This window comes from Oncorhynchus mykiss, chromosome 24 (genome assembly GCF_013265735.2).
Source record: "Oncorhynchus mykiss isolate Arlee chromosome 24, USDA_OmykA_1.1, whole genome shotgun sequence".
Lineage (NCBI taxonomy): Eukaryota > Metazoa > Chordata > Actinopteri > Salmoniformes > Salmonidae > Oncorhynchus > Oncorhynchus mykiss.
The window spans coordinates 45544600-45562672 of record NC_048588.1 but is presented as its reverse complement, the minus strand read 5'-3'; positions in this window follow the sequence as shown (position 1 = coordinate 45562672).

Here is an 18073-nt window from a genome sequence, read left to right as displayed (position 1 = left end):
ACTGCCAATATCCAGCAGTCTTAACTGTCAATATCCAGCAGTCTAACTGCCAATATCAAGCAGTCTAACTGCCAATATCCAGCAGTCTAACTGTCAATATCCAGCAGTCTAACTACCAATATCCAGAAGTCTAACTGCATGACACTAACATTTTTAAAGGCCTGGTAAAGCTACACTGCTTCCCCATCACCACAGGCTTGTGTACATTGTAATTTTGTCTTTAAGGTGGTCTGACAAACAATGAGACAGGTGAAGCAAATGACAAAGGGCCTTCAGGAGTCCACCATGTGGAACCTCCTGATACAGAGACCAGACATTGTTCTGTTGGTTTTTCAGGGAGTGGCAGCTGCTGTCTTAAGCCCAGAAGTACCCTTCTGGGCTTAATATTTAAGTAAATCTCTACCCTTCACCTGTCCATGGCCAGAGGCATATTAGGCTCTCTAGGGCAGATCTTTGATGTCACTGGCACAATAATAGGGTGGATGTGCTTTTACACTGGTTGCATCCCTCTGTCACTCTCACACGCACGCACGCACGCACGCGCACGTTATACCATGGGGCTAGATGGTATGTAAGGTTATGTTATACCATGGGGCTAGATGGTACGTAAGGTTATGTTATACCATGGGGCTAGATGGTACGTAAGGTTATGTTATACCATGTGGCTAGATGGTAAGTAAGGTTATGTTATACCATGGGGCTAGATGGTACGTAAGGTTATGTTATACCATGGGGCTAGATGGTACGTAAGGTTATGTTATACCATGGGGCTAGATGGTATGTCAGGTTATGTTATAAACCTGTTGTGCCTATGGGTTCCCATGCGGGAACTACACCCCCCCGGGTGGCGCAGGGAATGCAAAAATATTCTTAGAAATATTTAACCTCCACACATTAACAAGTCCAATACCTCAAATGAAAGATAAACACCTTGTTCATCTACCCAGCGTGTCAGATTTTTTACATGTTTTACGGCGAAAACATAGCACATATTTATGTTAGACCACCACCAAAACAAAGACAATGGGCAGCCATTTTGTAGAACAAAAGATACAATCACAAAAGCAGGATTAAAAGAAAAATCATTCACTAACCTTTTGAAAATCTTCATCAGATGACAGTCATATGACATGTTAAACAGTACATTTATGTTTTGTTCGATAATATGCATTTTATATCCATAAATCTCGGTTTACATTGACGCCATGTTCAGAAAATTCTCCAAAATGTCCGGAGAAATTATAGAAAGCTACGCCAGATAACAGAAATACTCATCATAAACTTTGACTAAAGATACATGTGCTACATATACTTAGAAAGATACACTGGCTCTTAATGCAACCGCTGTGTCACATTTTTTTTTTACATTACGGAAAAAGCCTAACATTGCAATAATCTGAGACGGCGCTCAGACGTAACAATATTTCTCCGCTATGTTGGAGTCAACAGAAATACAAAATTACAACATAAATATTCCCTTACCTTTGATGGTCTTCGATCAGAATGTAGTGGAAGGAGTCCTACTTCAACAATAAATAGTTTTGTTTCATAATGTTCAATTCTAGTGTCCATGTAGTAGCATCTGCTAACACTTGCAGCTCAAATGCCCCAAAAAATACTTCTGGTCCAGAATAATTGTTCATCAAAACTTCCAAATTACATATTACAGGTCGACGAAACTGGTCAAACTAAGTGCAGAATCAATCTTCAGGATGTTATAATCATACAGATCGAATATCATTCCAACCGGGACATCCATGTTCATTTGAGGCTGATTGGAACAAAGGAAGCACTCTTTCCCAAGCGTGCCTTCACGCACATGAAAATCTTTGCGACACTTACAACATTTCATCCCATTAGGTCAAAGTTCACAGCATATGCTCCATTCCACTTTCTACTGAATGAGGACATCTAGTGGAAAACATAGGAAGTGTTTTCAGATCCATAACTTGTTGGGAAGGGAGGGGGCGATGACGTCAAAGTTGCCCCAACTTTCAGAATTCCAAAACTAGTTTGGAAGATTGCCTGCCCTGTGAGTTCTGTTATACTCACATACATAATTCAAACGGTTTTAGAAGCTTCAGAGTGTTTTCTATCCAATAATAATAATAATATGCACACATTAGCAATTTAGGACAGATTTTGATGCAGTTCACTATGGGCACCAATTCATCCAAAGGGGAAATACTGCCCCCTATCCTTAAGAAGATTTATACCACAGGGGCTGGATATCAGCCTAGAGAACAGCTTGCACTTTGTTTTGGTTCAAGTTATTTTCAAGAGGTGCTTGAATTATTTCCCTTTTTCTATTAGATTGAATTTACACAAATAGTCTGGCCCTAGGACGACGACAGTGATGACAATGCTGACGAATGCTCAACATACCCCTGGCAGTTTGTTGAAAACAGTATTCAAATGTAATAGATATGTAGTTATTCATTCTTGCTATAACCATTACATTTTGAAAGAAAAGTACACATTAGTAAAGTAGTGGAAATATTTTGTTTTGTTCATTATTAGCCTCCAGCAACATGCTGACGGTGCTAATCAAATTCTGGGTTGGGTGGGAGATACTCAATCAAGGAAGTTGACCATATAAACAATATATAAACTACATATAAACAAGATTTAAACCATATATAAACCAAACAAAATTTAAACTGCATATAAACAAGATTTTTTTTATATATTGATTTATTTCACCTTTATTTAACCAGTTAGACCAGATCACCTTTATTTAACCAGGTAGGCCAGATCACCTTTATTTAACCCAGGTAGACCAGATCACCTTTATTTAACCAGGTAGGCAAGTTGAGAACAAGATCTCATTTATAATTGTGACATGGCTAAGATAAAGCAAAGCAGTTTGACACATACAACAACAACAGAGTTACACATGGAATAAACAAACATACAGTCAATAATAGTAGAAAAATAAGTCTATATACAATGTGAGCAAATGAGGTGAGAAAAGGGAGGTAAAGGCAAAAAAAAGGCCTTGGTTGCGAAGTAAATACAATATGGCAAGTAAAACACTGGAATGGTAGATTTGCAGTGGAAGAACGTGCAAGGTGGAGATAGAAATAATGGTGTGCAAAGGAGCAAAATAAATAAATAAATACAGTAGGGGAAGAGGTAGTTGATTGGGCTAAATTATAGATGGGCTATGTACAGGTGCAATAATCTGTGAGCTGCTCTGACAGTTGATGCTTAAAGCTAGTGAGGGAGATAAGTGTTTCCAGTTTCAGAGATTTTTGTAGTTCATTCCAGTCATTGGCAGCAGAGAACTGGAAGAAGAGGCCAAAGGAAGAATTGGTTTTAGGGGTGACCAGAGAGATATACCTGCTGGAGCGCGTGCTACAGGTGGGTGTTGCTATGGTGACCAGCGAGCTGAGATAAGGGGGGCCTTTACCTACCAAGGACTTGTAGATGACCTAGAGCAAGTGGGTTTGGCGATGAGTATGAAGCGAGGGCCAGGCAACGAGAGTGTGCAGGTCGCTCTGGTGTGTAGTATATGGGGCTTTGGTGACAAAACGGATGGCACTGTGATAGACTGCATCCAATTTATTGAGTAGGGTATTGGAGGCTATTTTGTAAATGACATCGCCGAAGTCAAGGATCGATAGGATTGTCAGTTTTACAAGGGTGTGTTTGGCAGCATGAGTGAAGGATGCTTTGTTGCGAAATAGGAAGCCAATTCTAGATTTAACTTTGGATTGGAGATGCTTAATGTGAGGCTGGAAGGAGAGTTTACGGTCTAGCCAGACACCTAGGTATTTGTAGTTGTCCACATATTCTACGTCAGAACCGTCCAGAGTAGTGATGTTGGACAGGCGGGCAGATGCAGGCAGCGATCGGTTGAATAGCTTGCATTTAGTTTTACTTGTATTTAAGAGCAATTGGAGGCCACGGAAGAAGAGATGTATGGCATTGAAGCTCGTCTGGAGGTTAGTTAACACAGTGTCTAAAGAATGGCCAGTAGTACACAGAATGGTGTCGTCTGCGTAGATGTGGATCAGAGACTCACCAGCAGCAAGAGCAACATCATTGATGTATACTGAGAAGAGAGTCGGTCCAAGAATTTAACCTAGTGGCACCCCCATAGAGACCGCCAGGGGCCCGGACAACATATCTGATTTTACACACTGAACTCTATCAGAGAAGTAGTTGGTGAACCAGGCAAGGCAATCTTGAGAAACCAAGGCTGTCGAGTCTGTTGATGAGGATGTGGTGATTGACAGAGTTGAAAGCCTTGGCCAGGTCAATGAATACGGCTGCACAGTATTGTTTCTTATCGATGGTGGTTAAGATATGGTTTAGGACCTTGAGTGTGGCTGAGGTGCACCCATGACCAGCTTTGACACCAGATTGCATAGCGGAGAAGGTATGGTGGGATTCAAAATGGTCAGTAATCTGTTTGTTAACTTGGCTTTCGAAGACCTTAGAAAGGCAGGGTAGGATAGATCTGTAGCAGTTTGGGTCTAGAGTGTCCCCCCCTTTGAAGAGGGGGATGACCGCAGCTGCTTTGCAATCTTTGGGAATCTCAGACGACACGAAAGAGAGGTTGAACAGGCTAGTAATAGGGGTTGCAACAATTTCGGCAGATAATTTTAGAAAGAGAGTGTCCAGATTGTCTAGCCCGGCTGATTTGTAAGAGTCCAGATTTTGCAGCTCTTTCAGAACATCAGCTGACTGGATTTGATATAAACAAAATATACACCAAGCAACATATAAACCACATATTAACCACATATTAAGCACATATATAACACATAACATATAAACCACATAAACCATACAAACCAAACAACATAAACAACATATAAACCACATATAAACCACATGTAAACCACATATGGTTTATATGTTGTTTAAGTTGTTTAGTTTGTATGGTTTGTGTGGTTTATATGTGGTTTATATGTTATGTGTTATATATGTGCTTAATATGTGGTTTATATGTTATGTGTTATATGTTATATTTGTGGATTATATGTTGTTTATGTTGTTTGGTTTGTATGGTTTATGTGGTTTATATGTGGTTTATATGTTATATGTTATATATGTGGTTTATATGTTATGTGTTATATACATGGTTTATATGTTATGTGGTTTATATGTGGTTCATGTTGTTTGGTTTAACTGTTGTTTTGTTTTTATGTGGTTTGCATGTTGTTTATATGTTGTTTTGTTTGCATGTTGTTTATATGTGGTGTGGTTTATATGTTGTTTTGTTTGCATGTTGTTTATATGTGGTTTTGTTTGCATGTTGTTTAAATGTTGTTTGGTTTATATGTTGTTTTGTTTGCATGTTGTTTATATGTGGTTTGGTTTTGTATGTTGTTTTGTTTGCATGTTGTTTATATGTTGTTTAAATGTTGTTTGGTTTAAATGTTGTTTTGTTTATATGTGGTTAAATGTTGTTTGGTTTACATGTTGTTTATTTGTATTTTCTATTTTTATTTCACCTTTATTTAACCAGGAAGGCCAGTTGAGAACACCTTTATTTAACCAGGAAGGCCAGTTGAGAATAAGTTCTCATTTACAACTGCGACCTGGCCAAGATAAAGCAAAGCTTTATCTCCCTCACTTCATGTTGTTTATGTTTGGTTTATATGTTTGTTTGTTGTTTTGTTTATATGTTGTTTATTTGTTGTTTGGTCTATTTGATATTTATGTTTGGTTTACTTGTTGTTTATATGTTTAAGTTTGTTGTTTGGTTTATATGTTGTATATATGTGGTTTATACAGTATGTGGTTTATATGTGGTTTATATGTGGTTTATGTGAAGTTTCCATGTATTTAAGGATCATGGAGGTATTTGACTTTTGCTGAAAGTGCGTATGGATCATGGTTTCATTTGTGAATAAAAAACAATTACATTTACGGATGTTTGTGAAATATTTTTACATATTCAAGGATTATGGTTTTATTTCGAAATGTTTAAAATATTCACAGATCAAAGTTTTCTTTGTAAGTTATGTTGAATATATGCATTAATTATGGTAGACATATTTACATAATAAAGAAACAATCGTTGCTCCATTAAAATCTTTCTACAGGATGTGTGTGAGTGCATTTGTGGTATGTGCCTGCGTGTGTTGGTGTGTGTGTAGGTGTGTGTGTTCTCATACTCAGTAAATCCTGATGTACTGAACCCTTCAGCCGGCTGACATATTTGATGACTGGAGGCTTCACTTGGTGGCTGTGAGGCAGGCTACAGTAACATCCAGATCAGTCAGGCCAATTTGAGTGGCCCTGCACTGTGAAATCAAAGTAATAAAGAACTGACCAGACTTTTCTTCTCCTGTATCTTGGCTTGTCTGGCCTCTCGAGTGTCACGCGGATGTATTTGTCACATTGTCCATTTCCTACTCTGCTCTGGTATGGGAGAGGCTTAGAGGAGTTTTTGCTAATGAGGAAGGAAAGTTTAAATGCTTTCAAAGTTTGTCATTTTAATCCGTGTGTCAGTATTACTGGGATAGGTCAGTTGGATTAAAGAGGAGCTGGAGAGGTGTGCCATATAGAGAGAAAAGATACAAAGAAAACCTGTGGGTGGTCACTACACAGTACCAATCCAATCATTCATCTCTACTGAGTAAGAGAACCTGTGGGTGGTCACTACAGTACCAATCCAATCATTCACCTCTACCGAGTAAGAGAACCTGTTGGTGGTCACTACAGTACCAATCCAATCATTCACCTCTACCGAGTAAGATAACCTGTTGGTGGTCACTACAGTACCAATCCAATCATTCACCTCTACCGAGTAAGCAAAGGAAGAGAACATAATACTGAGCAATTTATAATGAATACTTTTCCACATTAAAAATAATTGGATATTGTTGATGACACTTTTTGTTGAGATTTTCATATGAATAGACCTTGATGTTTGTTTTCTATGATCCAATGTCTGGTAATATTCTGAAGATGGGTGGCTCCTTATTGTGATTCATTGAATAGGCTTCTCGGCTAGAACTCCCATTCAATAAATCTATTTATGGCAATAAACTGGTAACGTCTCCTGTTTATTAATTCTCTTCAATGAAGTGTCCAGACTGGCTAGGTCACGTGAACTCAGATTCCCAATGTCCTGCAGACAACCAATAACACCAGGTAGTACAATTAGAGACCAACAATGGCACCATTAATCAGCCAAGAAGGACAGCCAAAAAGGTCTGCTTAAGGCAATGACTATCCACTTTTTGACTCTCCCACTGTAACACCCTCCAGTGGATAGCGTCCGTTTTACGAGCTCAACCAATTCCGCTATTTTTTATTTATTTTTATGCTGATCCTAACTTTTTTTTGTACATAATATTTCTGCCATCATTTCCTATGACCGAAAACATCTGCTGGACATCAGAACATCGATCACTAACCTTGATTTGGAGGAAGATTTCTACTTCAACAAGTTGACGGCGGCGCAACACGGTCTGCTTACTCCGGACCAGGCAAAAATACCCAGGACAAGAAAGAGGAAGCTGTGGCGAAAAAGAGGTAGGCGTCCTAACTATATAAAGTCAGCAAACTAATAGACTGCCTCTGTTCTGTTGGTGAATGTGCAGTCACAGGAGAAGAAACGGGATGAACTCTGTTCTGTTGGTGAATGTGCAGTCACAGGAGAAGAAACAGGAATAACTGTTCTGTTGGTGAATGTGCAGTCACAGGAGAAGAAACAGGATGAACTCTGTTCTGTTGGTGAATGTGCAGTCACAGGAGAAGAAACAGGATGAACTCTGTTCTGTTGGTGAATGTGCAGTCACAGGAGAAGAAACAGGATGAACTCTGTTCTGTGGGTGAATGTGCAGTCACAGGAGAACAAACAGGATGAACTCTGTTCTGTTGGTGAATGTGCAGCCACAGGAGAACAAACAGGATGAACTCTGTTCTGTTGGTGAATGTGCAGTCAAAGGAGAAGAAACAGGATGAACTGTTCTGTTGGTGAATGTGCAGTCACAGGAGAACAAACAGGATAAACTCTGTTCTGTGGGTGAATGTGCAGTCACAGGAAAACAAACATGTCTTAAAATATGACATTTTTACCATCTTATCAACAATGCAGAGCTCTCTCTGTCCTCTGCCGTGCCTTGATTACTGTTGATGATATCTGGGAATGTGCATGTATAGCCTGGCCCATCTACTGTTGCTAGCCCCAATTCTGACTTGTGCTCAATGTGAGCAAGACAAAGGAGCCGATCGGGGACTACAGGAAAAGGTGGGCCGAACAGGCCCCCATTAACTTTGATGGGGCTGTAGTGGAGCGTGTCGAGAGTTTCAAGTTCCTTGGTGTCCACATCACCAACGAACTATCATGGTCCAAACATACCAAGACAGTCCTGAAGAGGGCACGACAAAACCTTTTCCCCCTCAGGAAACTGAAAAGATTTGGCATGGGCCCCCAGATCCTCAAAAGGTTCTACAGCTACGCCATCGAGAGCATCCTGACCGGTTGCATCACCACCTGGTATGGCAACTGCTCGGCATCTGACCTTAATACGCTACAGAGGGTAGTGCGAACGGCCCACTACATCACTGGGGCAAAGCTTCCTGCCATCCAGGACCTATATAATAGGCGGTGTAAGAGGAAAGCCCATAAAATTGTCAATAACTCCAGTCACCCAAGTTCTAGACTGTTTTCTCTGCTACTGCACGGCAAGCGGTACCAGAGCGCCAAGTCCAGGAACCAAAAGGCTCCTCAACATCTTCTACCCCCAAGCCATTAGACTGCTGAACAATTCATAAAAATCACCACCGGACAATTTACAATGACACCCCCCACCCCCCTCTTGTACACTGCTGCTGTTTGTTACCTATACATAGTCACTTCGCCCCCACCTACATGTACAGATGACCTCAACTAGCCTGTACCCCCTGCACACTGACTCGGTACCGGTGTCCCCTGTATATAGCCTTGTTATTGTTATTGTGTTACTTTTTATTTTAGTCTACTTGGTAAATATTTTCTTCTTCTTGAACTGCACTTTTGGTTAAGGGCTTGTAAGTAAGAATTTCAAGGTAAAGGCCACACTTGTTGTATTCGAGACATGTGGCAAATATAGTTCGATGTGATTTGATTTCTCTGATATCTGCTTCACTGTTTTCTCGTAAAAGTCTGGGTTTTCTGCACGTTAACACTAGAAGCTTATTACCTAAACTGGATCAATTGAAAGTGAGGGTTAACAGCTCCAATCCAGATGTGTTGGTCATTACTGAGACGTGGTTAAGGAAGAGTGATTTGAATACTGATGTTAACCTTTCTGGTTATAACCTTTTTCGGCAAGACAGATCTTCCAAAGTTGGGGGAGTGGCAATCTTTACCAAGGATCACCTTCAGTGCTCAGTTGTCTCCACCAAGTCTGTTCCCAAACAATTTGATTTGCTGGTTTTATACATTAAACGTTCAAATAGCTCTTTGTTGACTGTTGCTGGGTGCTATCGTCCTCCATCAGCACCGACCTGTACCCTACCTGCCCTAAGCTCTCTCCTGGCCCCTTACACTAAGTCTGAATTTGTCCTGCTAGGTGATCTAAACTGGGACATGCTTGAACCAACTGACCAAGTCCTAAAGCAATGGGACTCCCTAAATATTTCTCAGATTATTACCAATCCCACAAGGTATGACTCCAGACACCCAGAAAAGGCTATTTTCCTCAATGGTGCCAGTCTGGTGTTTTCTGTAATGACCTTAGTAATCACTGTTTTACAGCCTGTGTTCATGATGGCTGCTCAGTGAAACGACCTGTCCTGATTTGTCGCAGACGCTTGCTAAAAAACTTAAATGAGCAAGCCACCCTTCATGACCTGGCCTCTGTAAAATGGTATAAAATCAGCTTGATCCCCTCTGTCCAAGACGCTTTCACCTTCTGTAAAATGGTATAGAATCAGCTTGATCCCCTCTGTCCAAGACGCTTTCACCTTCTGTAAAATGGTATAGAATCAGCTTGATCCCCTCTGTCCAAGACGCTTTCACCTTCTTTTTGATATTTTCAGTGGTATTGTTAACAAACTGAATTAGTTAGGTAACATAGATAAATAAGATGTTTTATCTTATTCTTGGACTATACTGTTGGCAGTTGCAGTTATCTCTTCTCAGCTAGGGCTTAGTCACTTGGGGCCCAGAGAGGGGAGAGGTCAGGCTTGTCATCATCATATGTCAATGTATCTGTTAAACCATGTGATGCTATGAAGAATATCAGAAGGGGAGGAGGACAGAATGAAAGCTTGTCTTCTTATGGGAATGTGCTTAACTATTGTATGTCCCCTCTGAGGTTGCCCTTATCTAGACATAGTATATGACCTAAGATGCTCACTGTCTCTGTGAGCTTGTCCAGGAGGAGTTGTATTTGAGATGGGAGTATCTAGAATTGACAATTGATATATGCCATTGGATGAGGTAATGGTTTGGTAATATGAAGTACCAAGAACGAGAAGTAGAACGTTGTCTAAGAGAGCAAACTGAACGATAATTCATAGCTAATGCTGTCTGGCTATGGGATACTTCTCTCTCAAGTAAAGTCTTTCTTTGTAATGTTCCTAAGATCTGTGTTTCGTCATGTGAGTTGAGATGGGTTTGTCTTGGCTATAAATGATACTAAGAACTATTTTGTAAACACTCAGGTAATTCATTTATAGACACTGAATTGACCTGTCACAGGGCTATGGTGAAGCTCATATATAATTAAAGATGGACTTTATAATATAACTCTGACTTGTGTGTGGTTTGCTCTCTCAATGTTTAGTAATACAGGAAATTACCACTACAAAACGCACCCCCATAAAGAACATGATAATTAAAAGCAGGTTCAGCCCCTGGTTCAACCGTGATATTGCACAGTTAATCCACCTCCAGAATTGCATTTGGCAAAAGGCTCGGCACACGCATACTCAGGCTGACTGGCTCTCGTTCAGGCAAATGAGAAATAAGAGCACTCAGGCTATGCGGAAGGCCAAAGTTAGCTACTTTAAGGAGCAGTTCTCTCTCTGTGGGTCTCACCCCAAGAAGTTCTGGAAAACGATTAAAGAGCTGGTGAATAATCCCTCCTCCCCATAACTGCCCATGTCCCTTAAAGTTGATGATGAGGTTGTTACTGCATTTTTAAATACATTGTATAAGGCTGGGAGTCCTGCCAGCGGGACACCTGTCGACAATTTCTGTGAAATTGGAGGGCATAAAATTCATATAAATAATCATAACAATTATGGATATTAAACATTTAAGTACATACAATTGTCTTATATCGGTTAAAAACGTAAAGTCTTGTTCATCTAACTGCATTGTCTGATTTACAATAGGCTGTACAGCGAAAGCATGCCTTGCGATTGTTTGAGGACGGCACCCCACATCAAAATATTTTTCAACCAGCACATAAAATAAAAAAATAGCTATTAAATATTAACTTTTTGACCATCTTCCTCTTCTTCTGATTTGCAATCCAAAGGGTCCCAGCTACAACATACATGGTCGTTTTGTTAGATAAAATCCTTCTTAATATCCCAAAAAGTCTGTTTTTTTGGCGCCATCATTTTGAGTAATCCACTCGTTCAACATGCAGAGAAAGGAATCCAAAAAGCTACCGCTAAACGTTGTTAAAACAAGTCAAATTATGTTTTTCTTCAATCCTCAGGTACCCTAAAATGTAATTAAACTATAATCTTTCATACGGAAAGAAGTATTTCAAAAGGAAAGCAAAGTTAGCAGGTGCTCGTTCTCTTCGCCGCGCGCACAGACTGATTTCCAACTCTGACTCTCATTACTAAAACTCAAAATTCTTCCTCATTTGGGAAGAAACAAGCCTGAAACCTTGAACAAAGACTGTTGACATCTAGTGGAAGCCATAGGAATTGCAATCTGGGAGCTGGATTTTGATTTAGATATGACCCTATACGTTCAATTGGAAGAGCATGGGCTCTCAACAACAACAACAAAATTCCGGATGGTTTTTCTTTGGATTTTCTCCTACCATATCTATTGTGTTATAGTCTCATAAATTGTTTTAACATTTGTGCAAACTTCAAAGTGTTTTCTTTCCAATGGTACGAATTATATGCATATCCTGGCTTCTGGGCCTGAGTAACAGGCAGTTTACTTTGGGCACGTCAGTCAGGCGGAATTTCAGAAAAAAGGACCCAAGACTGAAGAAGTTTTAATCTTGACACCCAGAAAACTTCAAATGGTTTAGACCCTTTCTCTTTTCCGCCAAGCCTATCTCCAGCCTTTTTAACCTGTATTTCATTTCTGGGGAGGATCCCATTGCTTGGAAGGCAGCCATGATTCATCCTTTATTTAAAGTGGGAGATCAAGCTGATCCTAACTGTTATAGGCCTACTTCTATTTTTCACTATTTATCAAAACTGTGGGAAAAACTTGTCAATAATCAACTGTCTGGCTTTCTTGATTTAATGGCATTCTCACGGGTATGCAATCTGGTTTCGGCTCAGGTTATGGATGTGTCGCTGTAACCTTAAAACTTCTCTAGGGTAGGATTTGGAATTTTGGATGAAAAGCATGCCCAAAGTAAACTGCCTTCTACTCAGGCCCAGAAGATAGGATATGCATATAATTAGTAGATTTGGATAGAAAACACTCTAAAGTTTCCAAAACTGTTAAAATAATGTATTTGAGTATAACAGAACTGATTTAGCAGGCGAAAACTTCAGAAAAATCCATTCAGGAAGTAGGTTTTTTTTTTTTGGTGGTTTTCTATTCAATGCCATTACAGTATCCATTGACTTAGGACTCAAATTCCAGTTCCTATGGCTTCCACTAGATGTCAACAGTCTTTGGAAATTGTTTCAGGCTTGTATTCTGAAAAATTAGGGAGTAAGAGCAGTCTGAATGAGTCGACCCTGCCGTGTCACAGAGCTTTTTCATGCGCGCGACCAGAGAGAGTGCCTTTCTTGTTTACCTTTTATATTGACAACGTTATTGTCCGATTGAAATATTATCGATTATTTAGGCTAAAAACAACCTGAGGATTGAATATAGACATCGTTTGACATGTTTCTATGAACTTCACGGATAAAATATGGATTTCTTTTGTCTTCCTGTTGTGACTGTGTTTGAGCCTGTGGATTACTGAAGAAATCGCTCGAACAAAACTGAGGTTTTCAGATATAAAGAGAGACTTTATCAAACAAAAGGAACATTTATTGAATAAATGAATGTCTTCTGAGTTCAAACATATGCAGATCATCAAAGGTAAGTGATTAATTTTATCTCTATATCTGACTTCTACTTGGTTGGTTACTGTTTGTAATGATTTATCTGCTGGGCTATGTTCTCAAATAATTATAAGTTATGCTTTCCCTGTAAAGCATTTTTTAAATCTGACACTGTGGTTGGATTCACAAGAAGTTAGTCTTTAAACCTATATTCAATAGTTGTATCTTTTCTGAATTTTTATAATGAGTATTTCTGTATTTGAATTTGGCGCTCTGCAATCTCACTGGATGTTGGCCAGGTGGGACGCTAGCCTAGAGAGCTTAAAGGTCCTCAATTATGTCACCATTGCCCTTGATTCTAAGCAATGTTGTGCTGCTATTGTTATTGACTTGGCCAAAGATTTTGATACAGTAGACCATTCCATTCATTGAATGCTGACTTGCTGCACCCTCGACAACTACTGTGATTATTATTATTTGACCATGCTGGTCATTTATGAACAATTGAACATCTTGGGCATGTTCTGTTATAATCTCCTGGCACAGCCAGAAGAGGACTGGCCACCCCTCATTGCCTGGTTCCTCTGGGTTTTGGCCTTTCTAGGGAGTTGGTCCTAGCCACCGTGCTACACCTGCTTGCTGTTTGGTGTTTTAGGCTGGGTTTCTGAACAGCACTTTGAGATATCAGCTGATGTTAGAAGGGCTATATAAATACATTTGATTTTATGTGGGCCGGCTAAGGAGTATTGGTATCTCTGAGGGGTCTTTGGCCTGGTTTTCTAACTACCTCTCTCAAAGAGTGCAACGTATAAAGTCAGAACATCTGCTGTCTCAGCCACTGCTTGTCACCAAGGGTGCACCCCAAGGCTCGATCCTAGGCCCCACGCTCTTCTCAATTTACATCCACATAGCTCAGGCACTAGGATGCTCTCTTATCCATTTATATGCAGATGATACGGTCTTATACTCAGCTGGCCCCTCCCCAGATTTTATCTTAAACGCTCTACAACAAAGCCTTCTTAGTGTCCAACAAGCTTTCTCTGCCCTTAACCTTGTTCTGAGCACCTCCAAAGCAAATGTCATGTCGTTTGGTAAGAAAAATGCCCCTCTCCCCACAGGTGTGATTACTACCTCTGAGGGTTTAGAGCTTGAGGTAGTCACCTCATACAAGTACTTGGGAGTATGGCTAGATGGTACACTGTCCTTCTCTCAGCACATATCCAAGCTGCAAGCTAAAGTTAAATCTAGACTTGGTTTCCTCTATCGTAATCGCTCCTGTTTCACCCCAGGTGCCAAACTAACCCTGATTCAGATGACCATCCTGCCCATGCTAGATTACGGAGACGTAATTTATAGATCGGCAGGTAACATCTGAGCGGTTAGAGGTTCTTTACTATTCAGCCATCAGATTTGCCGCCAATGCTCCTTATAGGACACATCACTGTACTCTATGTGTCACGGATCCCCCTTGAACTTTCATTACGCAAACCTGCCCCTCCGCCTGCCCTGCCAGAATCTGAGCCCGTGGTTTGTTGGGCCATTGCTGTAATCAACAGGGAGTTGTAAATGGTGCGTTACCTCATTATCCCTGCTCAGGACTGTGTCTCTCCTCAGATCAGTGGAGCCTGGTCCCCTCGCTGAGGATGGGCTCAGTGACACCCTACCTACTCCTCTGGACATCGAGTGAAGTCCGACGTCCTTGGTCCGGAGGTCCTGGATTCGAGGTGGGGGGGGACGTCTCCAGTACCTCATCGACTGGGAGGGGTACGGCCCAGAGGAGCGGTGCTGGGGTCCTGCGGTGGGCATCCAGGAAGACTCGCTGACCAGGGATTTTCACCATCGGCGCCCAGACCGTCCCATGGGTCGGTGTCGTTGGGGGGGTCACGGATCCCCCTAGTCCTGATGCTCATTCCGTCCCCTGGGGCCGGTGTCGTTGGGGGGGGGGGTTCACGGATCCCCCTAGTACTGATACTCATTCCGTCCCCTGGGGTCGGTGTCGTTGGGAGGGGGGTCATGGATCCCCCTAGTACTGATGCTCATTTCGTCCCCTGGGGTCGGTGTCATTGGAGGGGGTCACGGATCCCCCTAGTCCTGATGCTCATTCCGTTCCCCCCTCATTCCGTCCCCTGAGGCTGGTGTCGTTGGGGGGGTCACGGATCCCCCTAGTACTGATGCTCATTCCGTCCCCCCTCATTCCGTCCCCTGGGGTCGGTGTCGTTGGGGGGGTCACGGATCCCCCTAGTACTGATGCTCATTCTGTCCCTCCCTCATTCCGTCCCCTGGGGTCGGTGTCGTTGGGGGGGTCACGGATCCCCCTAGTACTGATGCTCATTCCATCCCCCCCTCATTCCGTCCCCTGGGGTTGGTGTCGTTGGGGGTTCACGAATCCCCCTAGTACTGATGCTCATTCCGGTCACCAGATTCAGAGGTCTATGTAACCGGCTTTCTAGGCTTCACTGAACAGGATTCATTATCATCAACCCCGGACTGTCTTGTCTGATTACACACACCTGGTTCCCATTTCCCCTGATTAGTATCCTATATATGTGCCCTCTGTTCCCTCTGTCTTTGTCGGTTATTGTTCCCTTGTTCGTTGGTGGTGTGAGTACCTATGCGTTGGTGCAGCTGTTATGCTGTGTGCTATATATATTTATATATATATATATATATATCATTTTCACTTCAAACCAACCTGGCGTCTAAATCATATTCACTTCAAACCAACCTGGAGTCTAAATCATATTCACATTAGACATACCTAAAATCTAAATCCAAAGTTCCTGAACTTAAAAAGGTTTGTTTAAAAGTGTTGGACACTGATGTTTATCTTCACCACAGCATGTATTATTTTGTCTATGCTACCTTGTTCCAGACCTGCTGTTTTTGACTCTCTATCTTACTCTCTCTCTCTCATTACTCCTGAGGTGACCTGTTGAACCCTCTACAACATCTGTGATTATTATTTGACCCTGCTGGTCATCTATGAACGTTTCAACATCTTGAAGAACGATCTGGCCTTGATGGCTATGTAGTCCTTTAAGCATTACTTGTGGTTTGGGGTTTTAGGTAGGGTTACAGTTAGACTAGCACACTATACAGTACAGTAGTGTACCTGTATATACAGAGGGGCAAAATAGTATTTAGTCAGCCACCAATTGTGCAAGTTTTCCCACTTAAAAAGATGAGAGAGGCCTGGAGGAGATCTGCATGGAGGAATGAAGACTTACAGAAAGCGTTTGACCTCTGTCATTGCCAACAACGGGTATATAACAAAGTATTGAGATAAACTTTTGTTATTGACCAAATACTTATTTTCCACCGTAATTTGCAAATCAATTCATTAAAAATCCTACAATGTGATTTTCTGGATTTCTTTTTCTCATTTTGTCTGTCATAGTTGAAGTGTACCTATGATGAAAATTACAGGCGTCTCTCATCTTTTTAAGTGGGAGAACTTGCACAATTGGTGGCTGACAAAATACTTTTTTTCCCCACTGTATATATAGGTACACTAGTAGACTATAAAGGTAGACCAGTAGACTAACATACTATACAGGTAGACAAACAGACTATACAGGTAGACTAGTAGACTAACAGACTATACAGGTAGACTAACAGACTACACAGTTAGACTAGTAGACTATACAGTTAGACTAGTAGACTAACAGACTATACAGGTAGACAAGTAGACTAACAGACTATACAGGTAGACAAGTAGACTAACAGACTATACAGGTAGACTAGTAGACTATACAGTTAGACAAGTAGACTAACAGACTATACAGTTAGACTAGTAGAATTGTAGGCTATACAGTTAGACAAACAGACTAGTAGACTATACAGTTAGACTAGTAGACTAACAGACTATACAGTTAGACTAGTAGACTAACAGACTATACAGTTAGACTAGTACACTAACAGACTATACAGGTAGACTAGTAGACTAACACACAATACAGGGAGACTAGTAGACAAACAGACGACACAGGTAGAATAACAGACAAGTAGACTAACAGACTATACAGTTAGACTAGTAGACTAACATACTATACAGTTAGACTAGAAGACTAACAGACTATACAGGTAGACAAGTAGACTAACAGACTATACAGGTAGTCAAGTAGACTAACAGACTATACAGGTAGACTAGTAGGCTATACAGTTAGACTAACAGACTAATAGACTATACAGGTAGACTAGTAGACTATGCAGTTAGACTAGTAGACTAACAGACTATACAGTTAGACTAGTAGACTAACCGACTATACAGGTAGACTGGTAGACAAACAGACTATACAGGTAGACTAGTAGACTATACAGTTAGACTAGTAGACTAACAGACTATACAGTTAGACTAGTAGACTAACCGACTATACAGGTAGATTGGTAGACAAACAGACTATACAGTTAGATTAGTAGACGATACAGGTAGACTAACAGACTAACAGACTATACAGTTAGACTAGTAGACTAACAGACTATACAGGTAGACTAGTAGACTATACAGTTAGACTAGTAGACTAACAGACTATACAGTTAGACTAGTAGACTCGTACACTATACAGTTTAACTAGCAGACTAACAGACTATAGAGTTGGACTGGTAGACTAACAGACTATACAGTTAGACTAGTAGACTCGTAGAATATACAGTTTATTTAACTAGCAGACTAACAGACTATACAGTTAGACTAGTAGACTAACAGACTATACAGTTAGACTAGCAGACTAACAGACTATATCCTTAGACTAGTAGATTAGCAGACTATACAGTTAGACTAGTAGACTAGCAGACTATACAGTTAGACTGGCAGGCTATACAGTTAGATTAGTAGACGATACAGGTAGAATAACAGACTAGTTGACTATACAGTTAGACTATTAGACTAACAGACTATACAGGTAGACTAGTA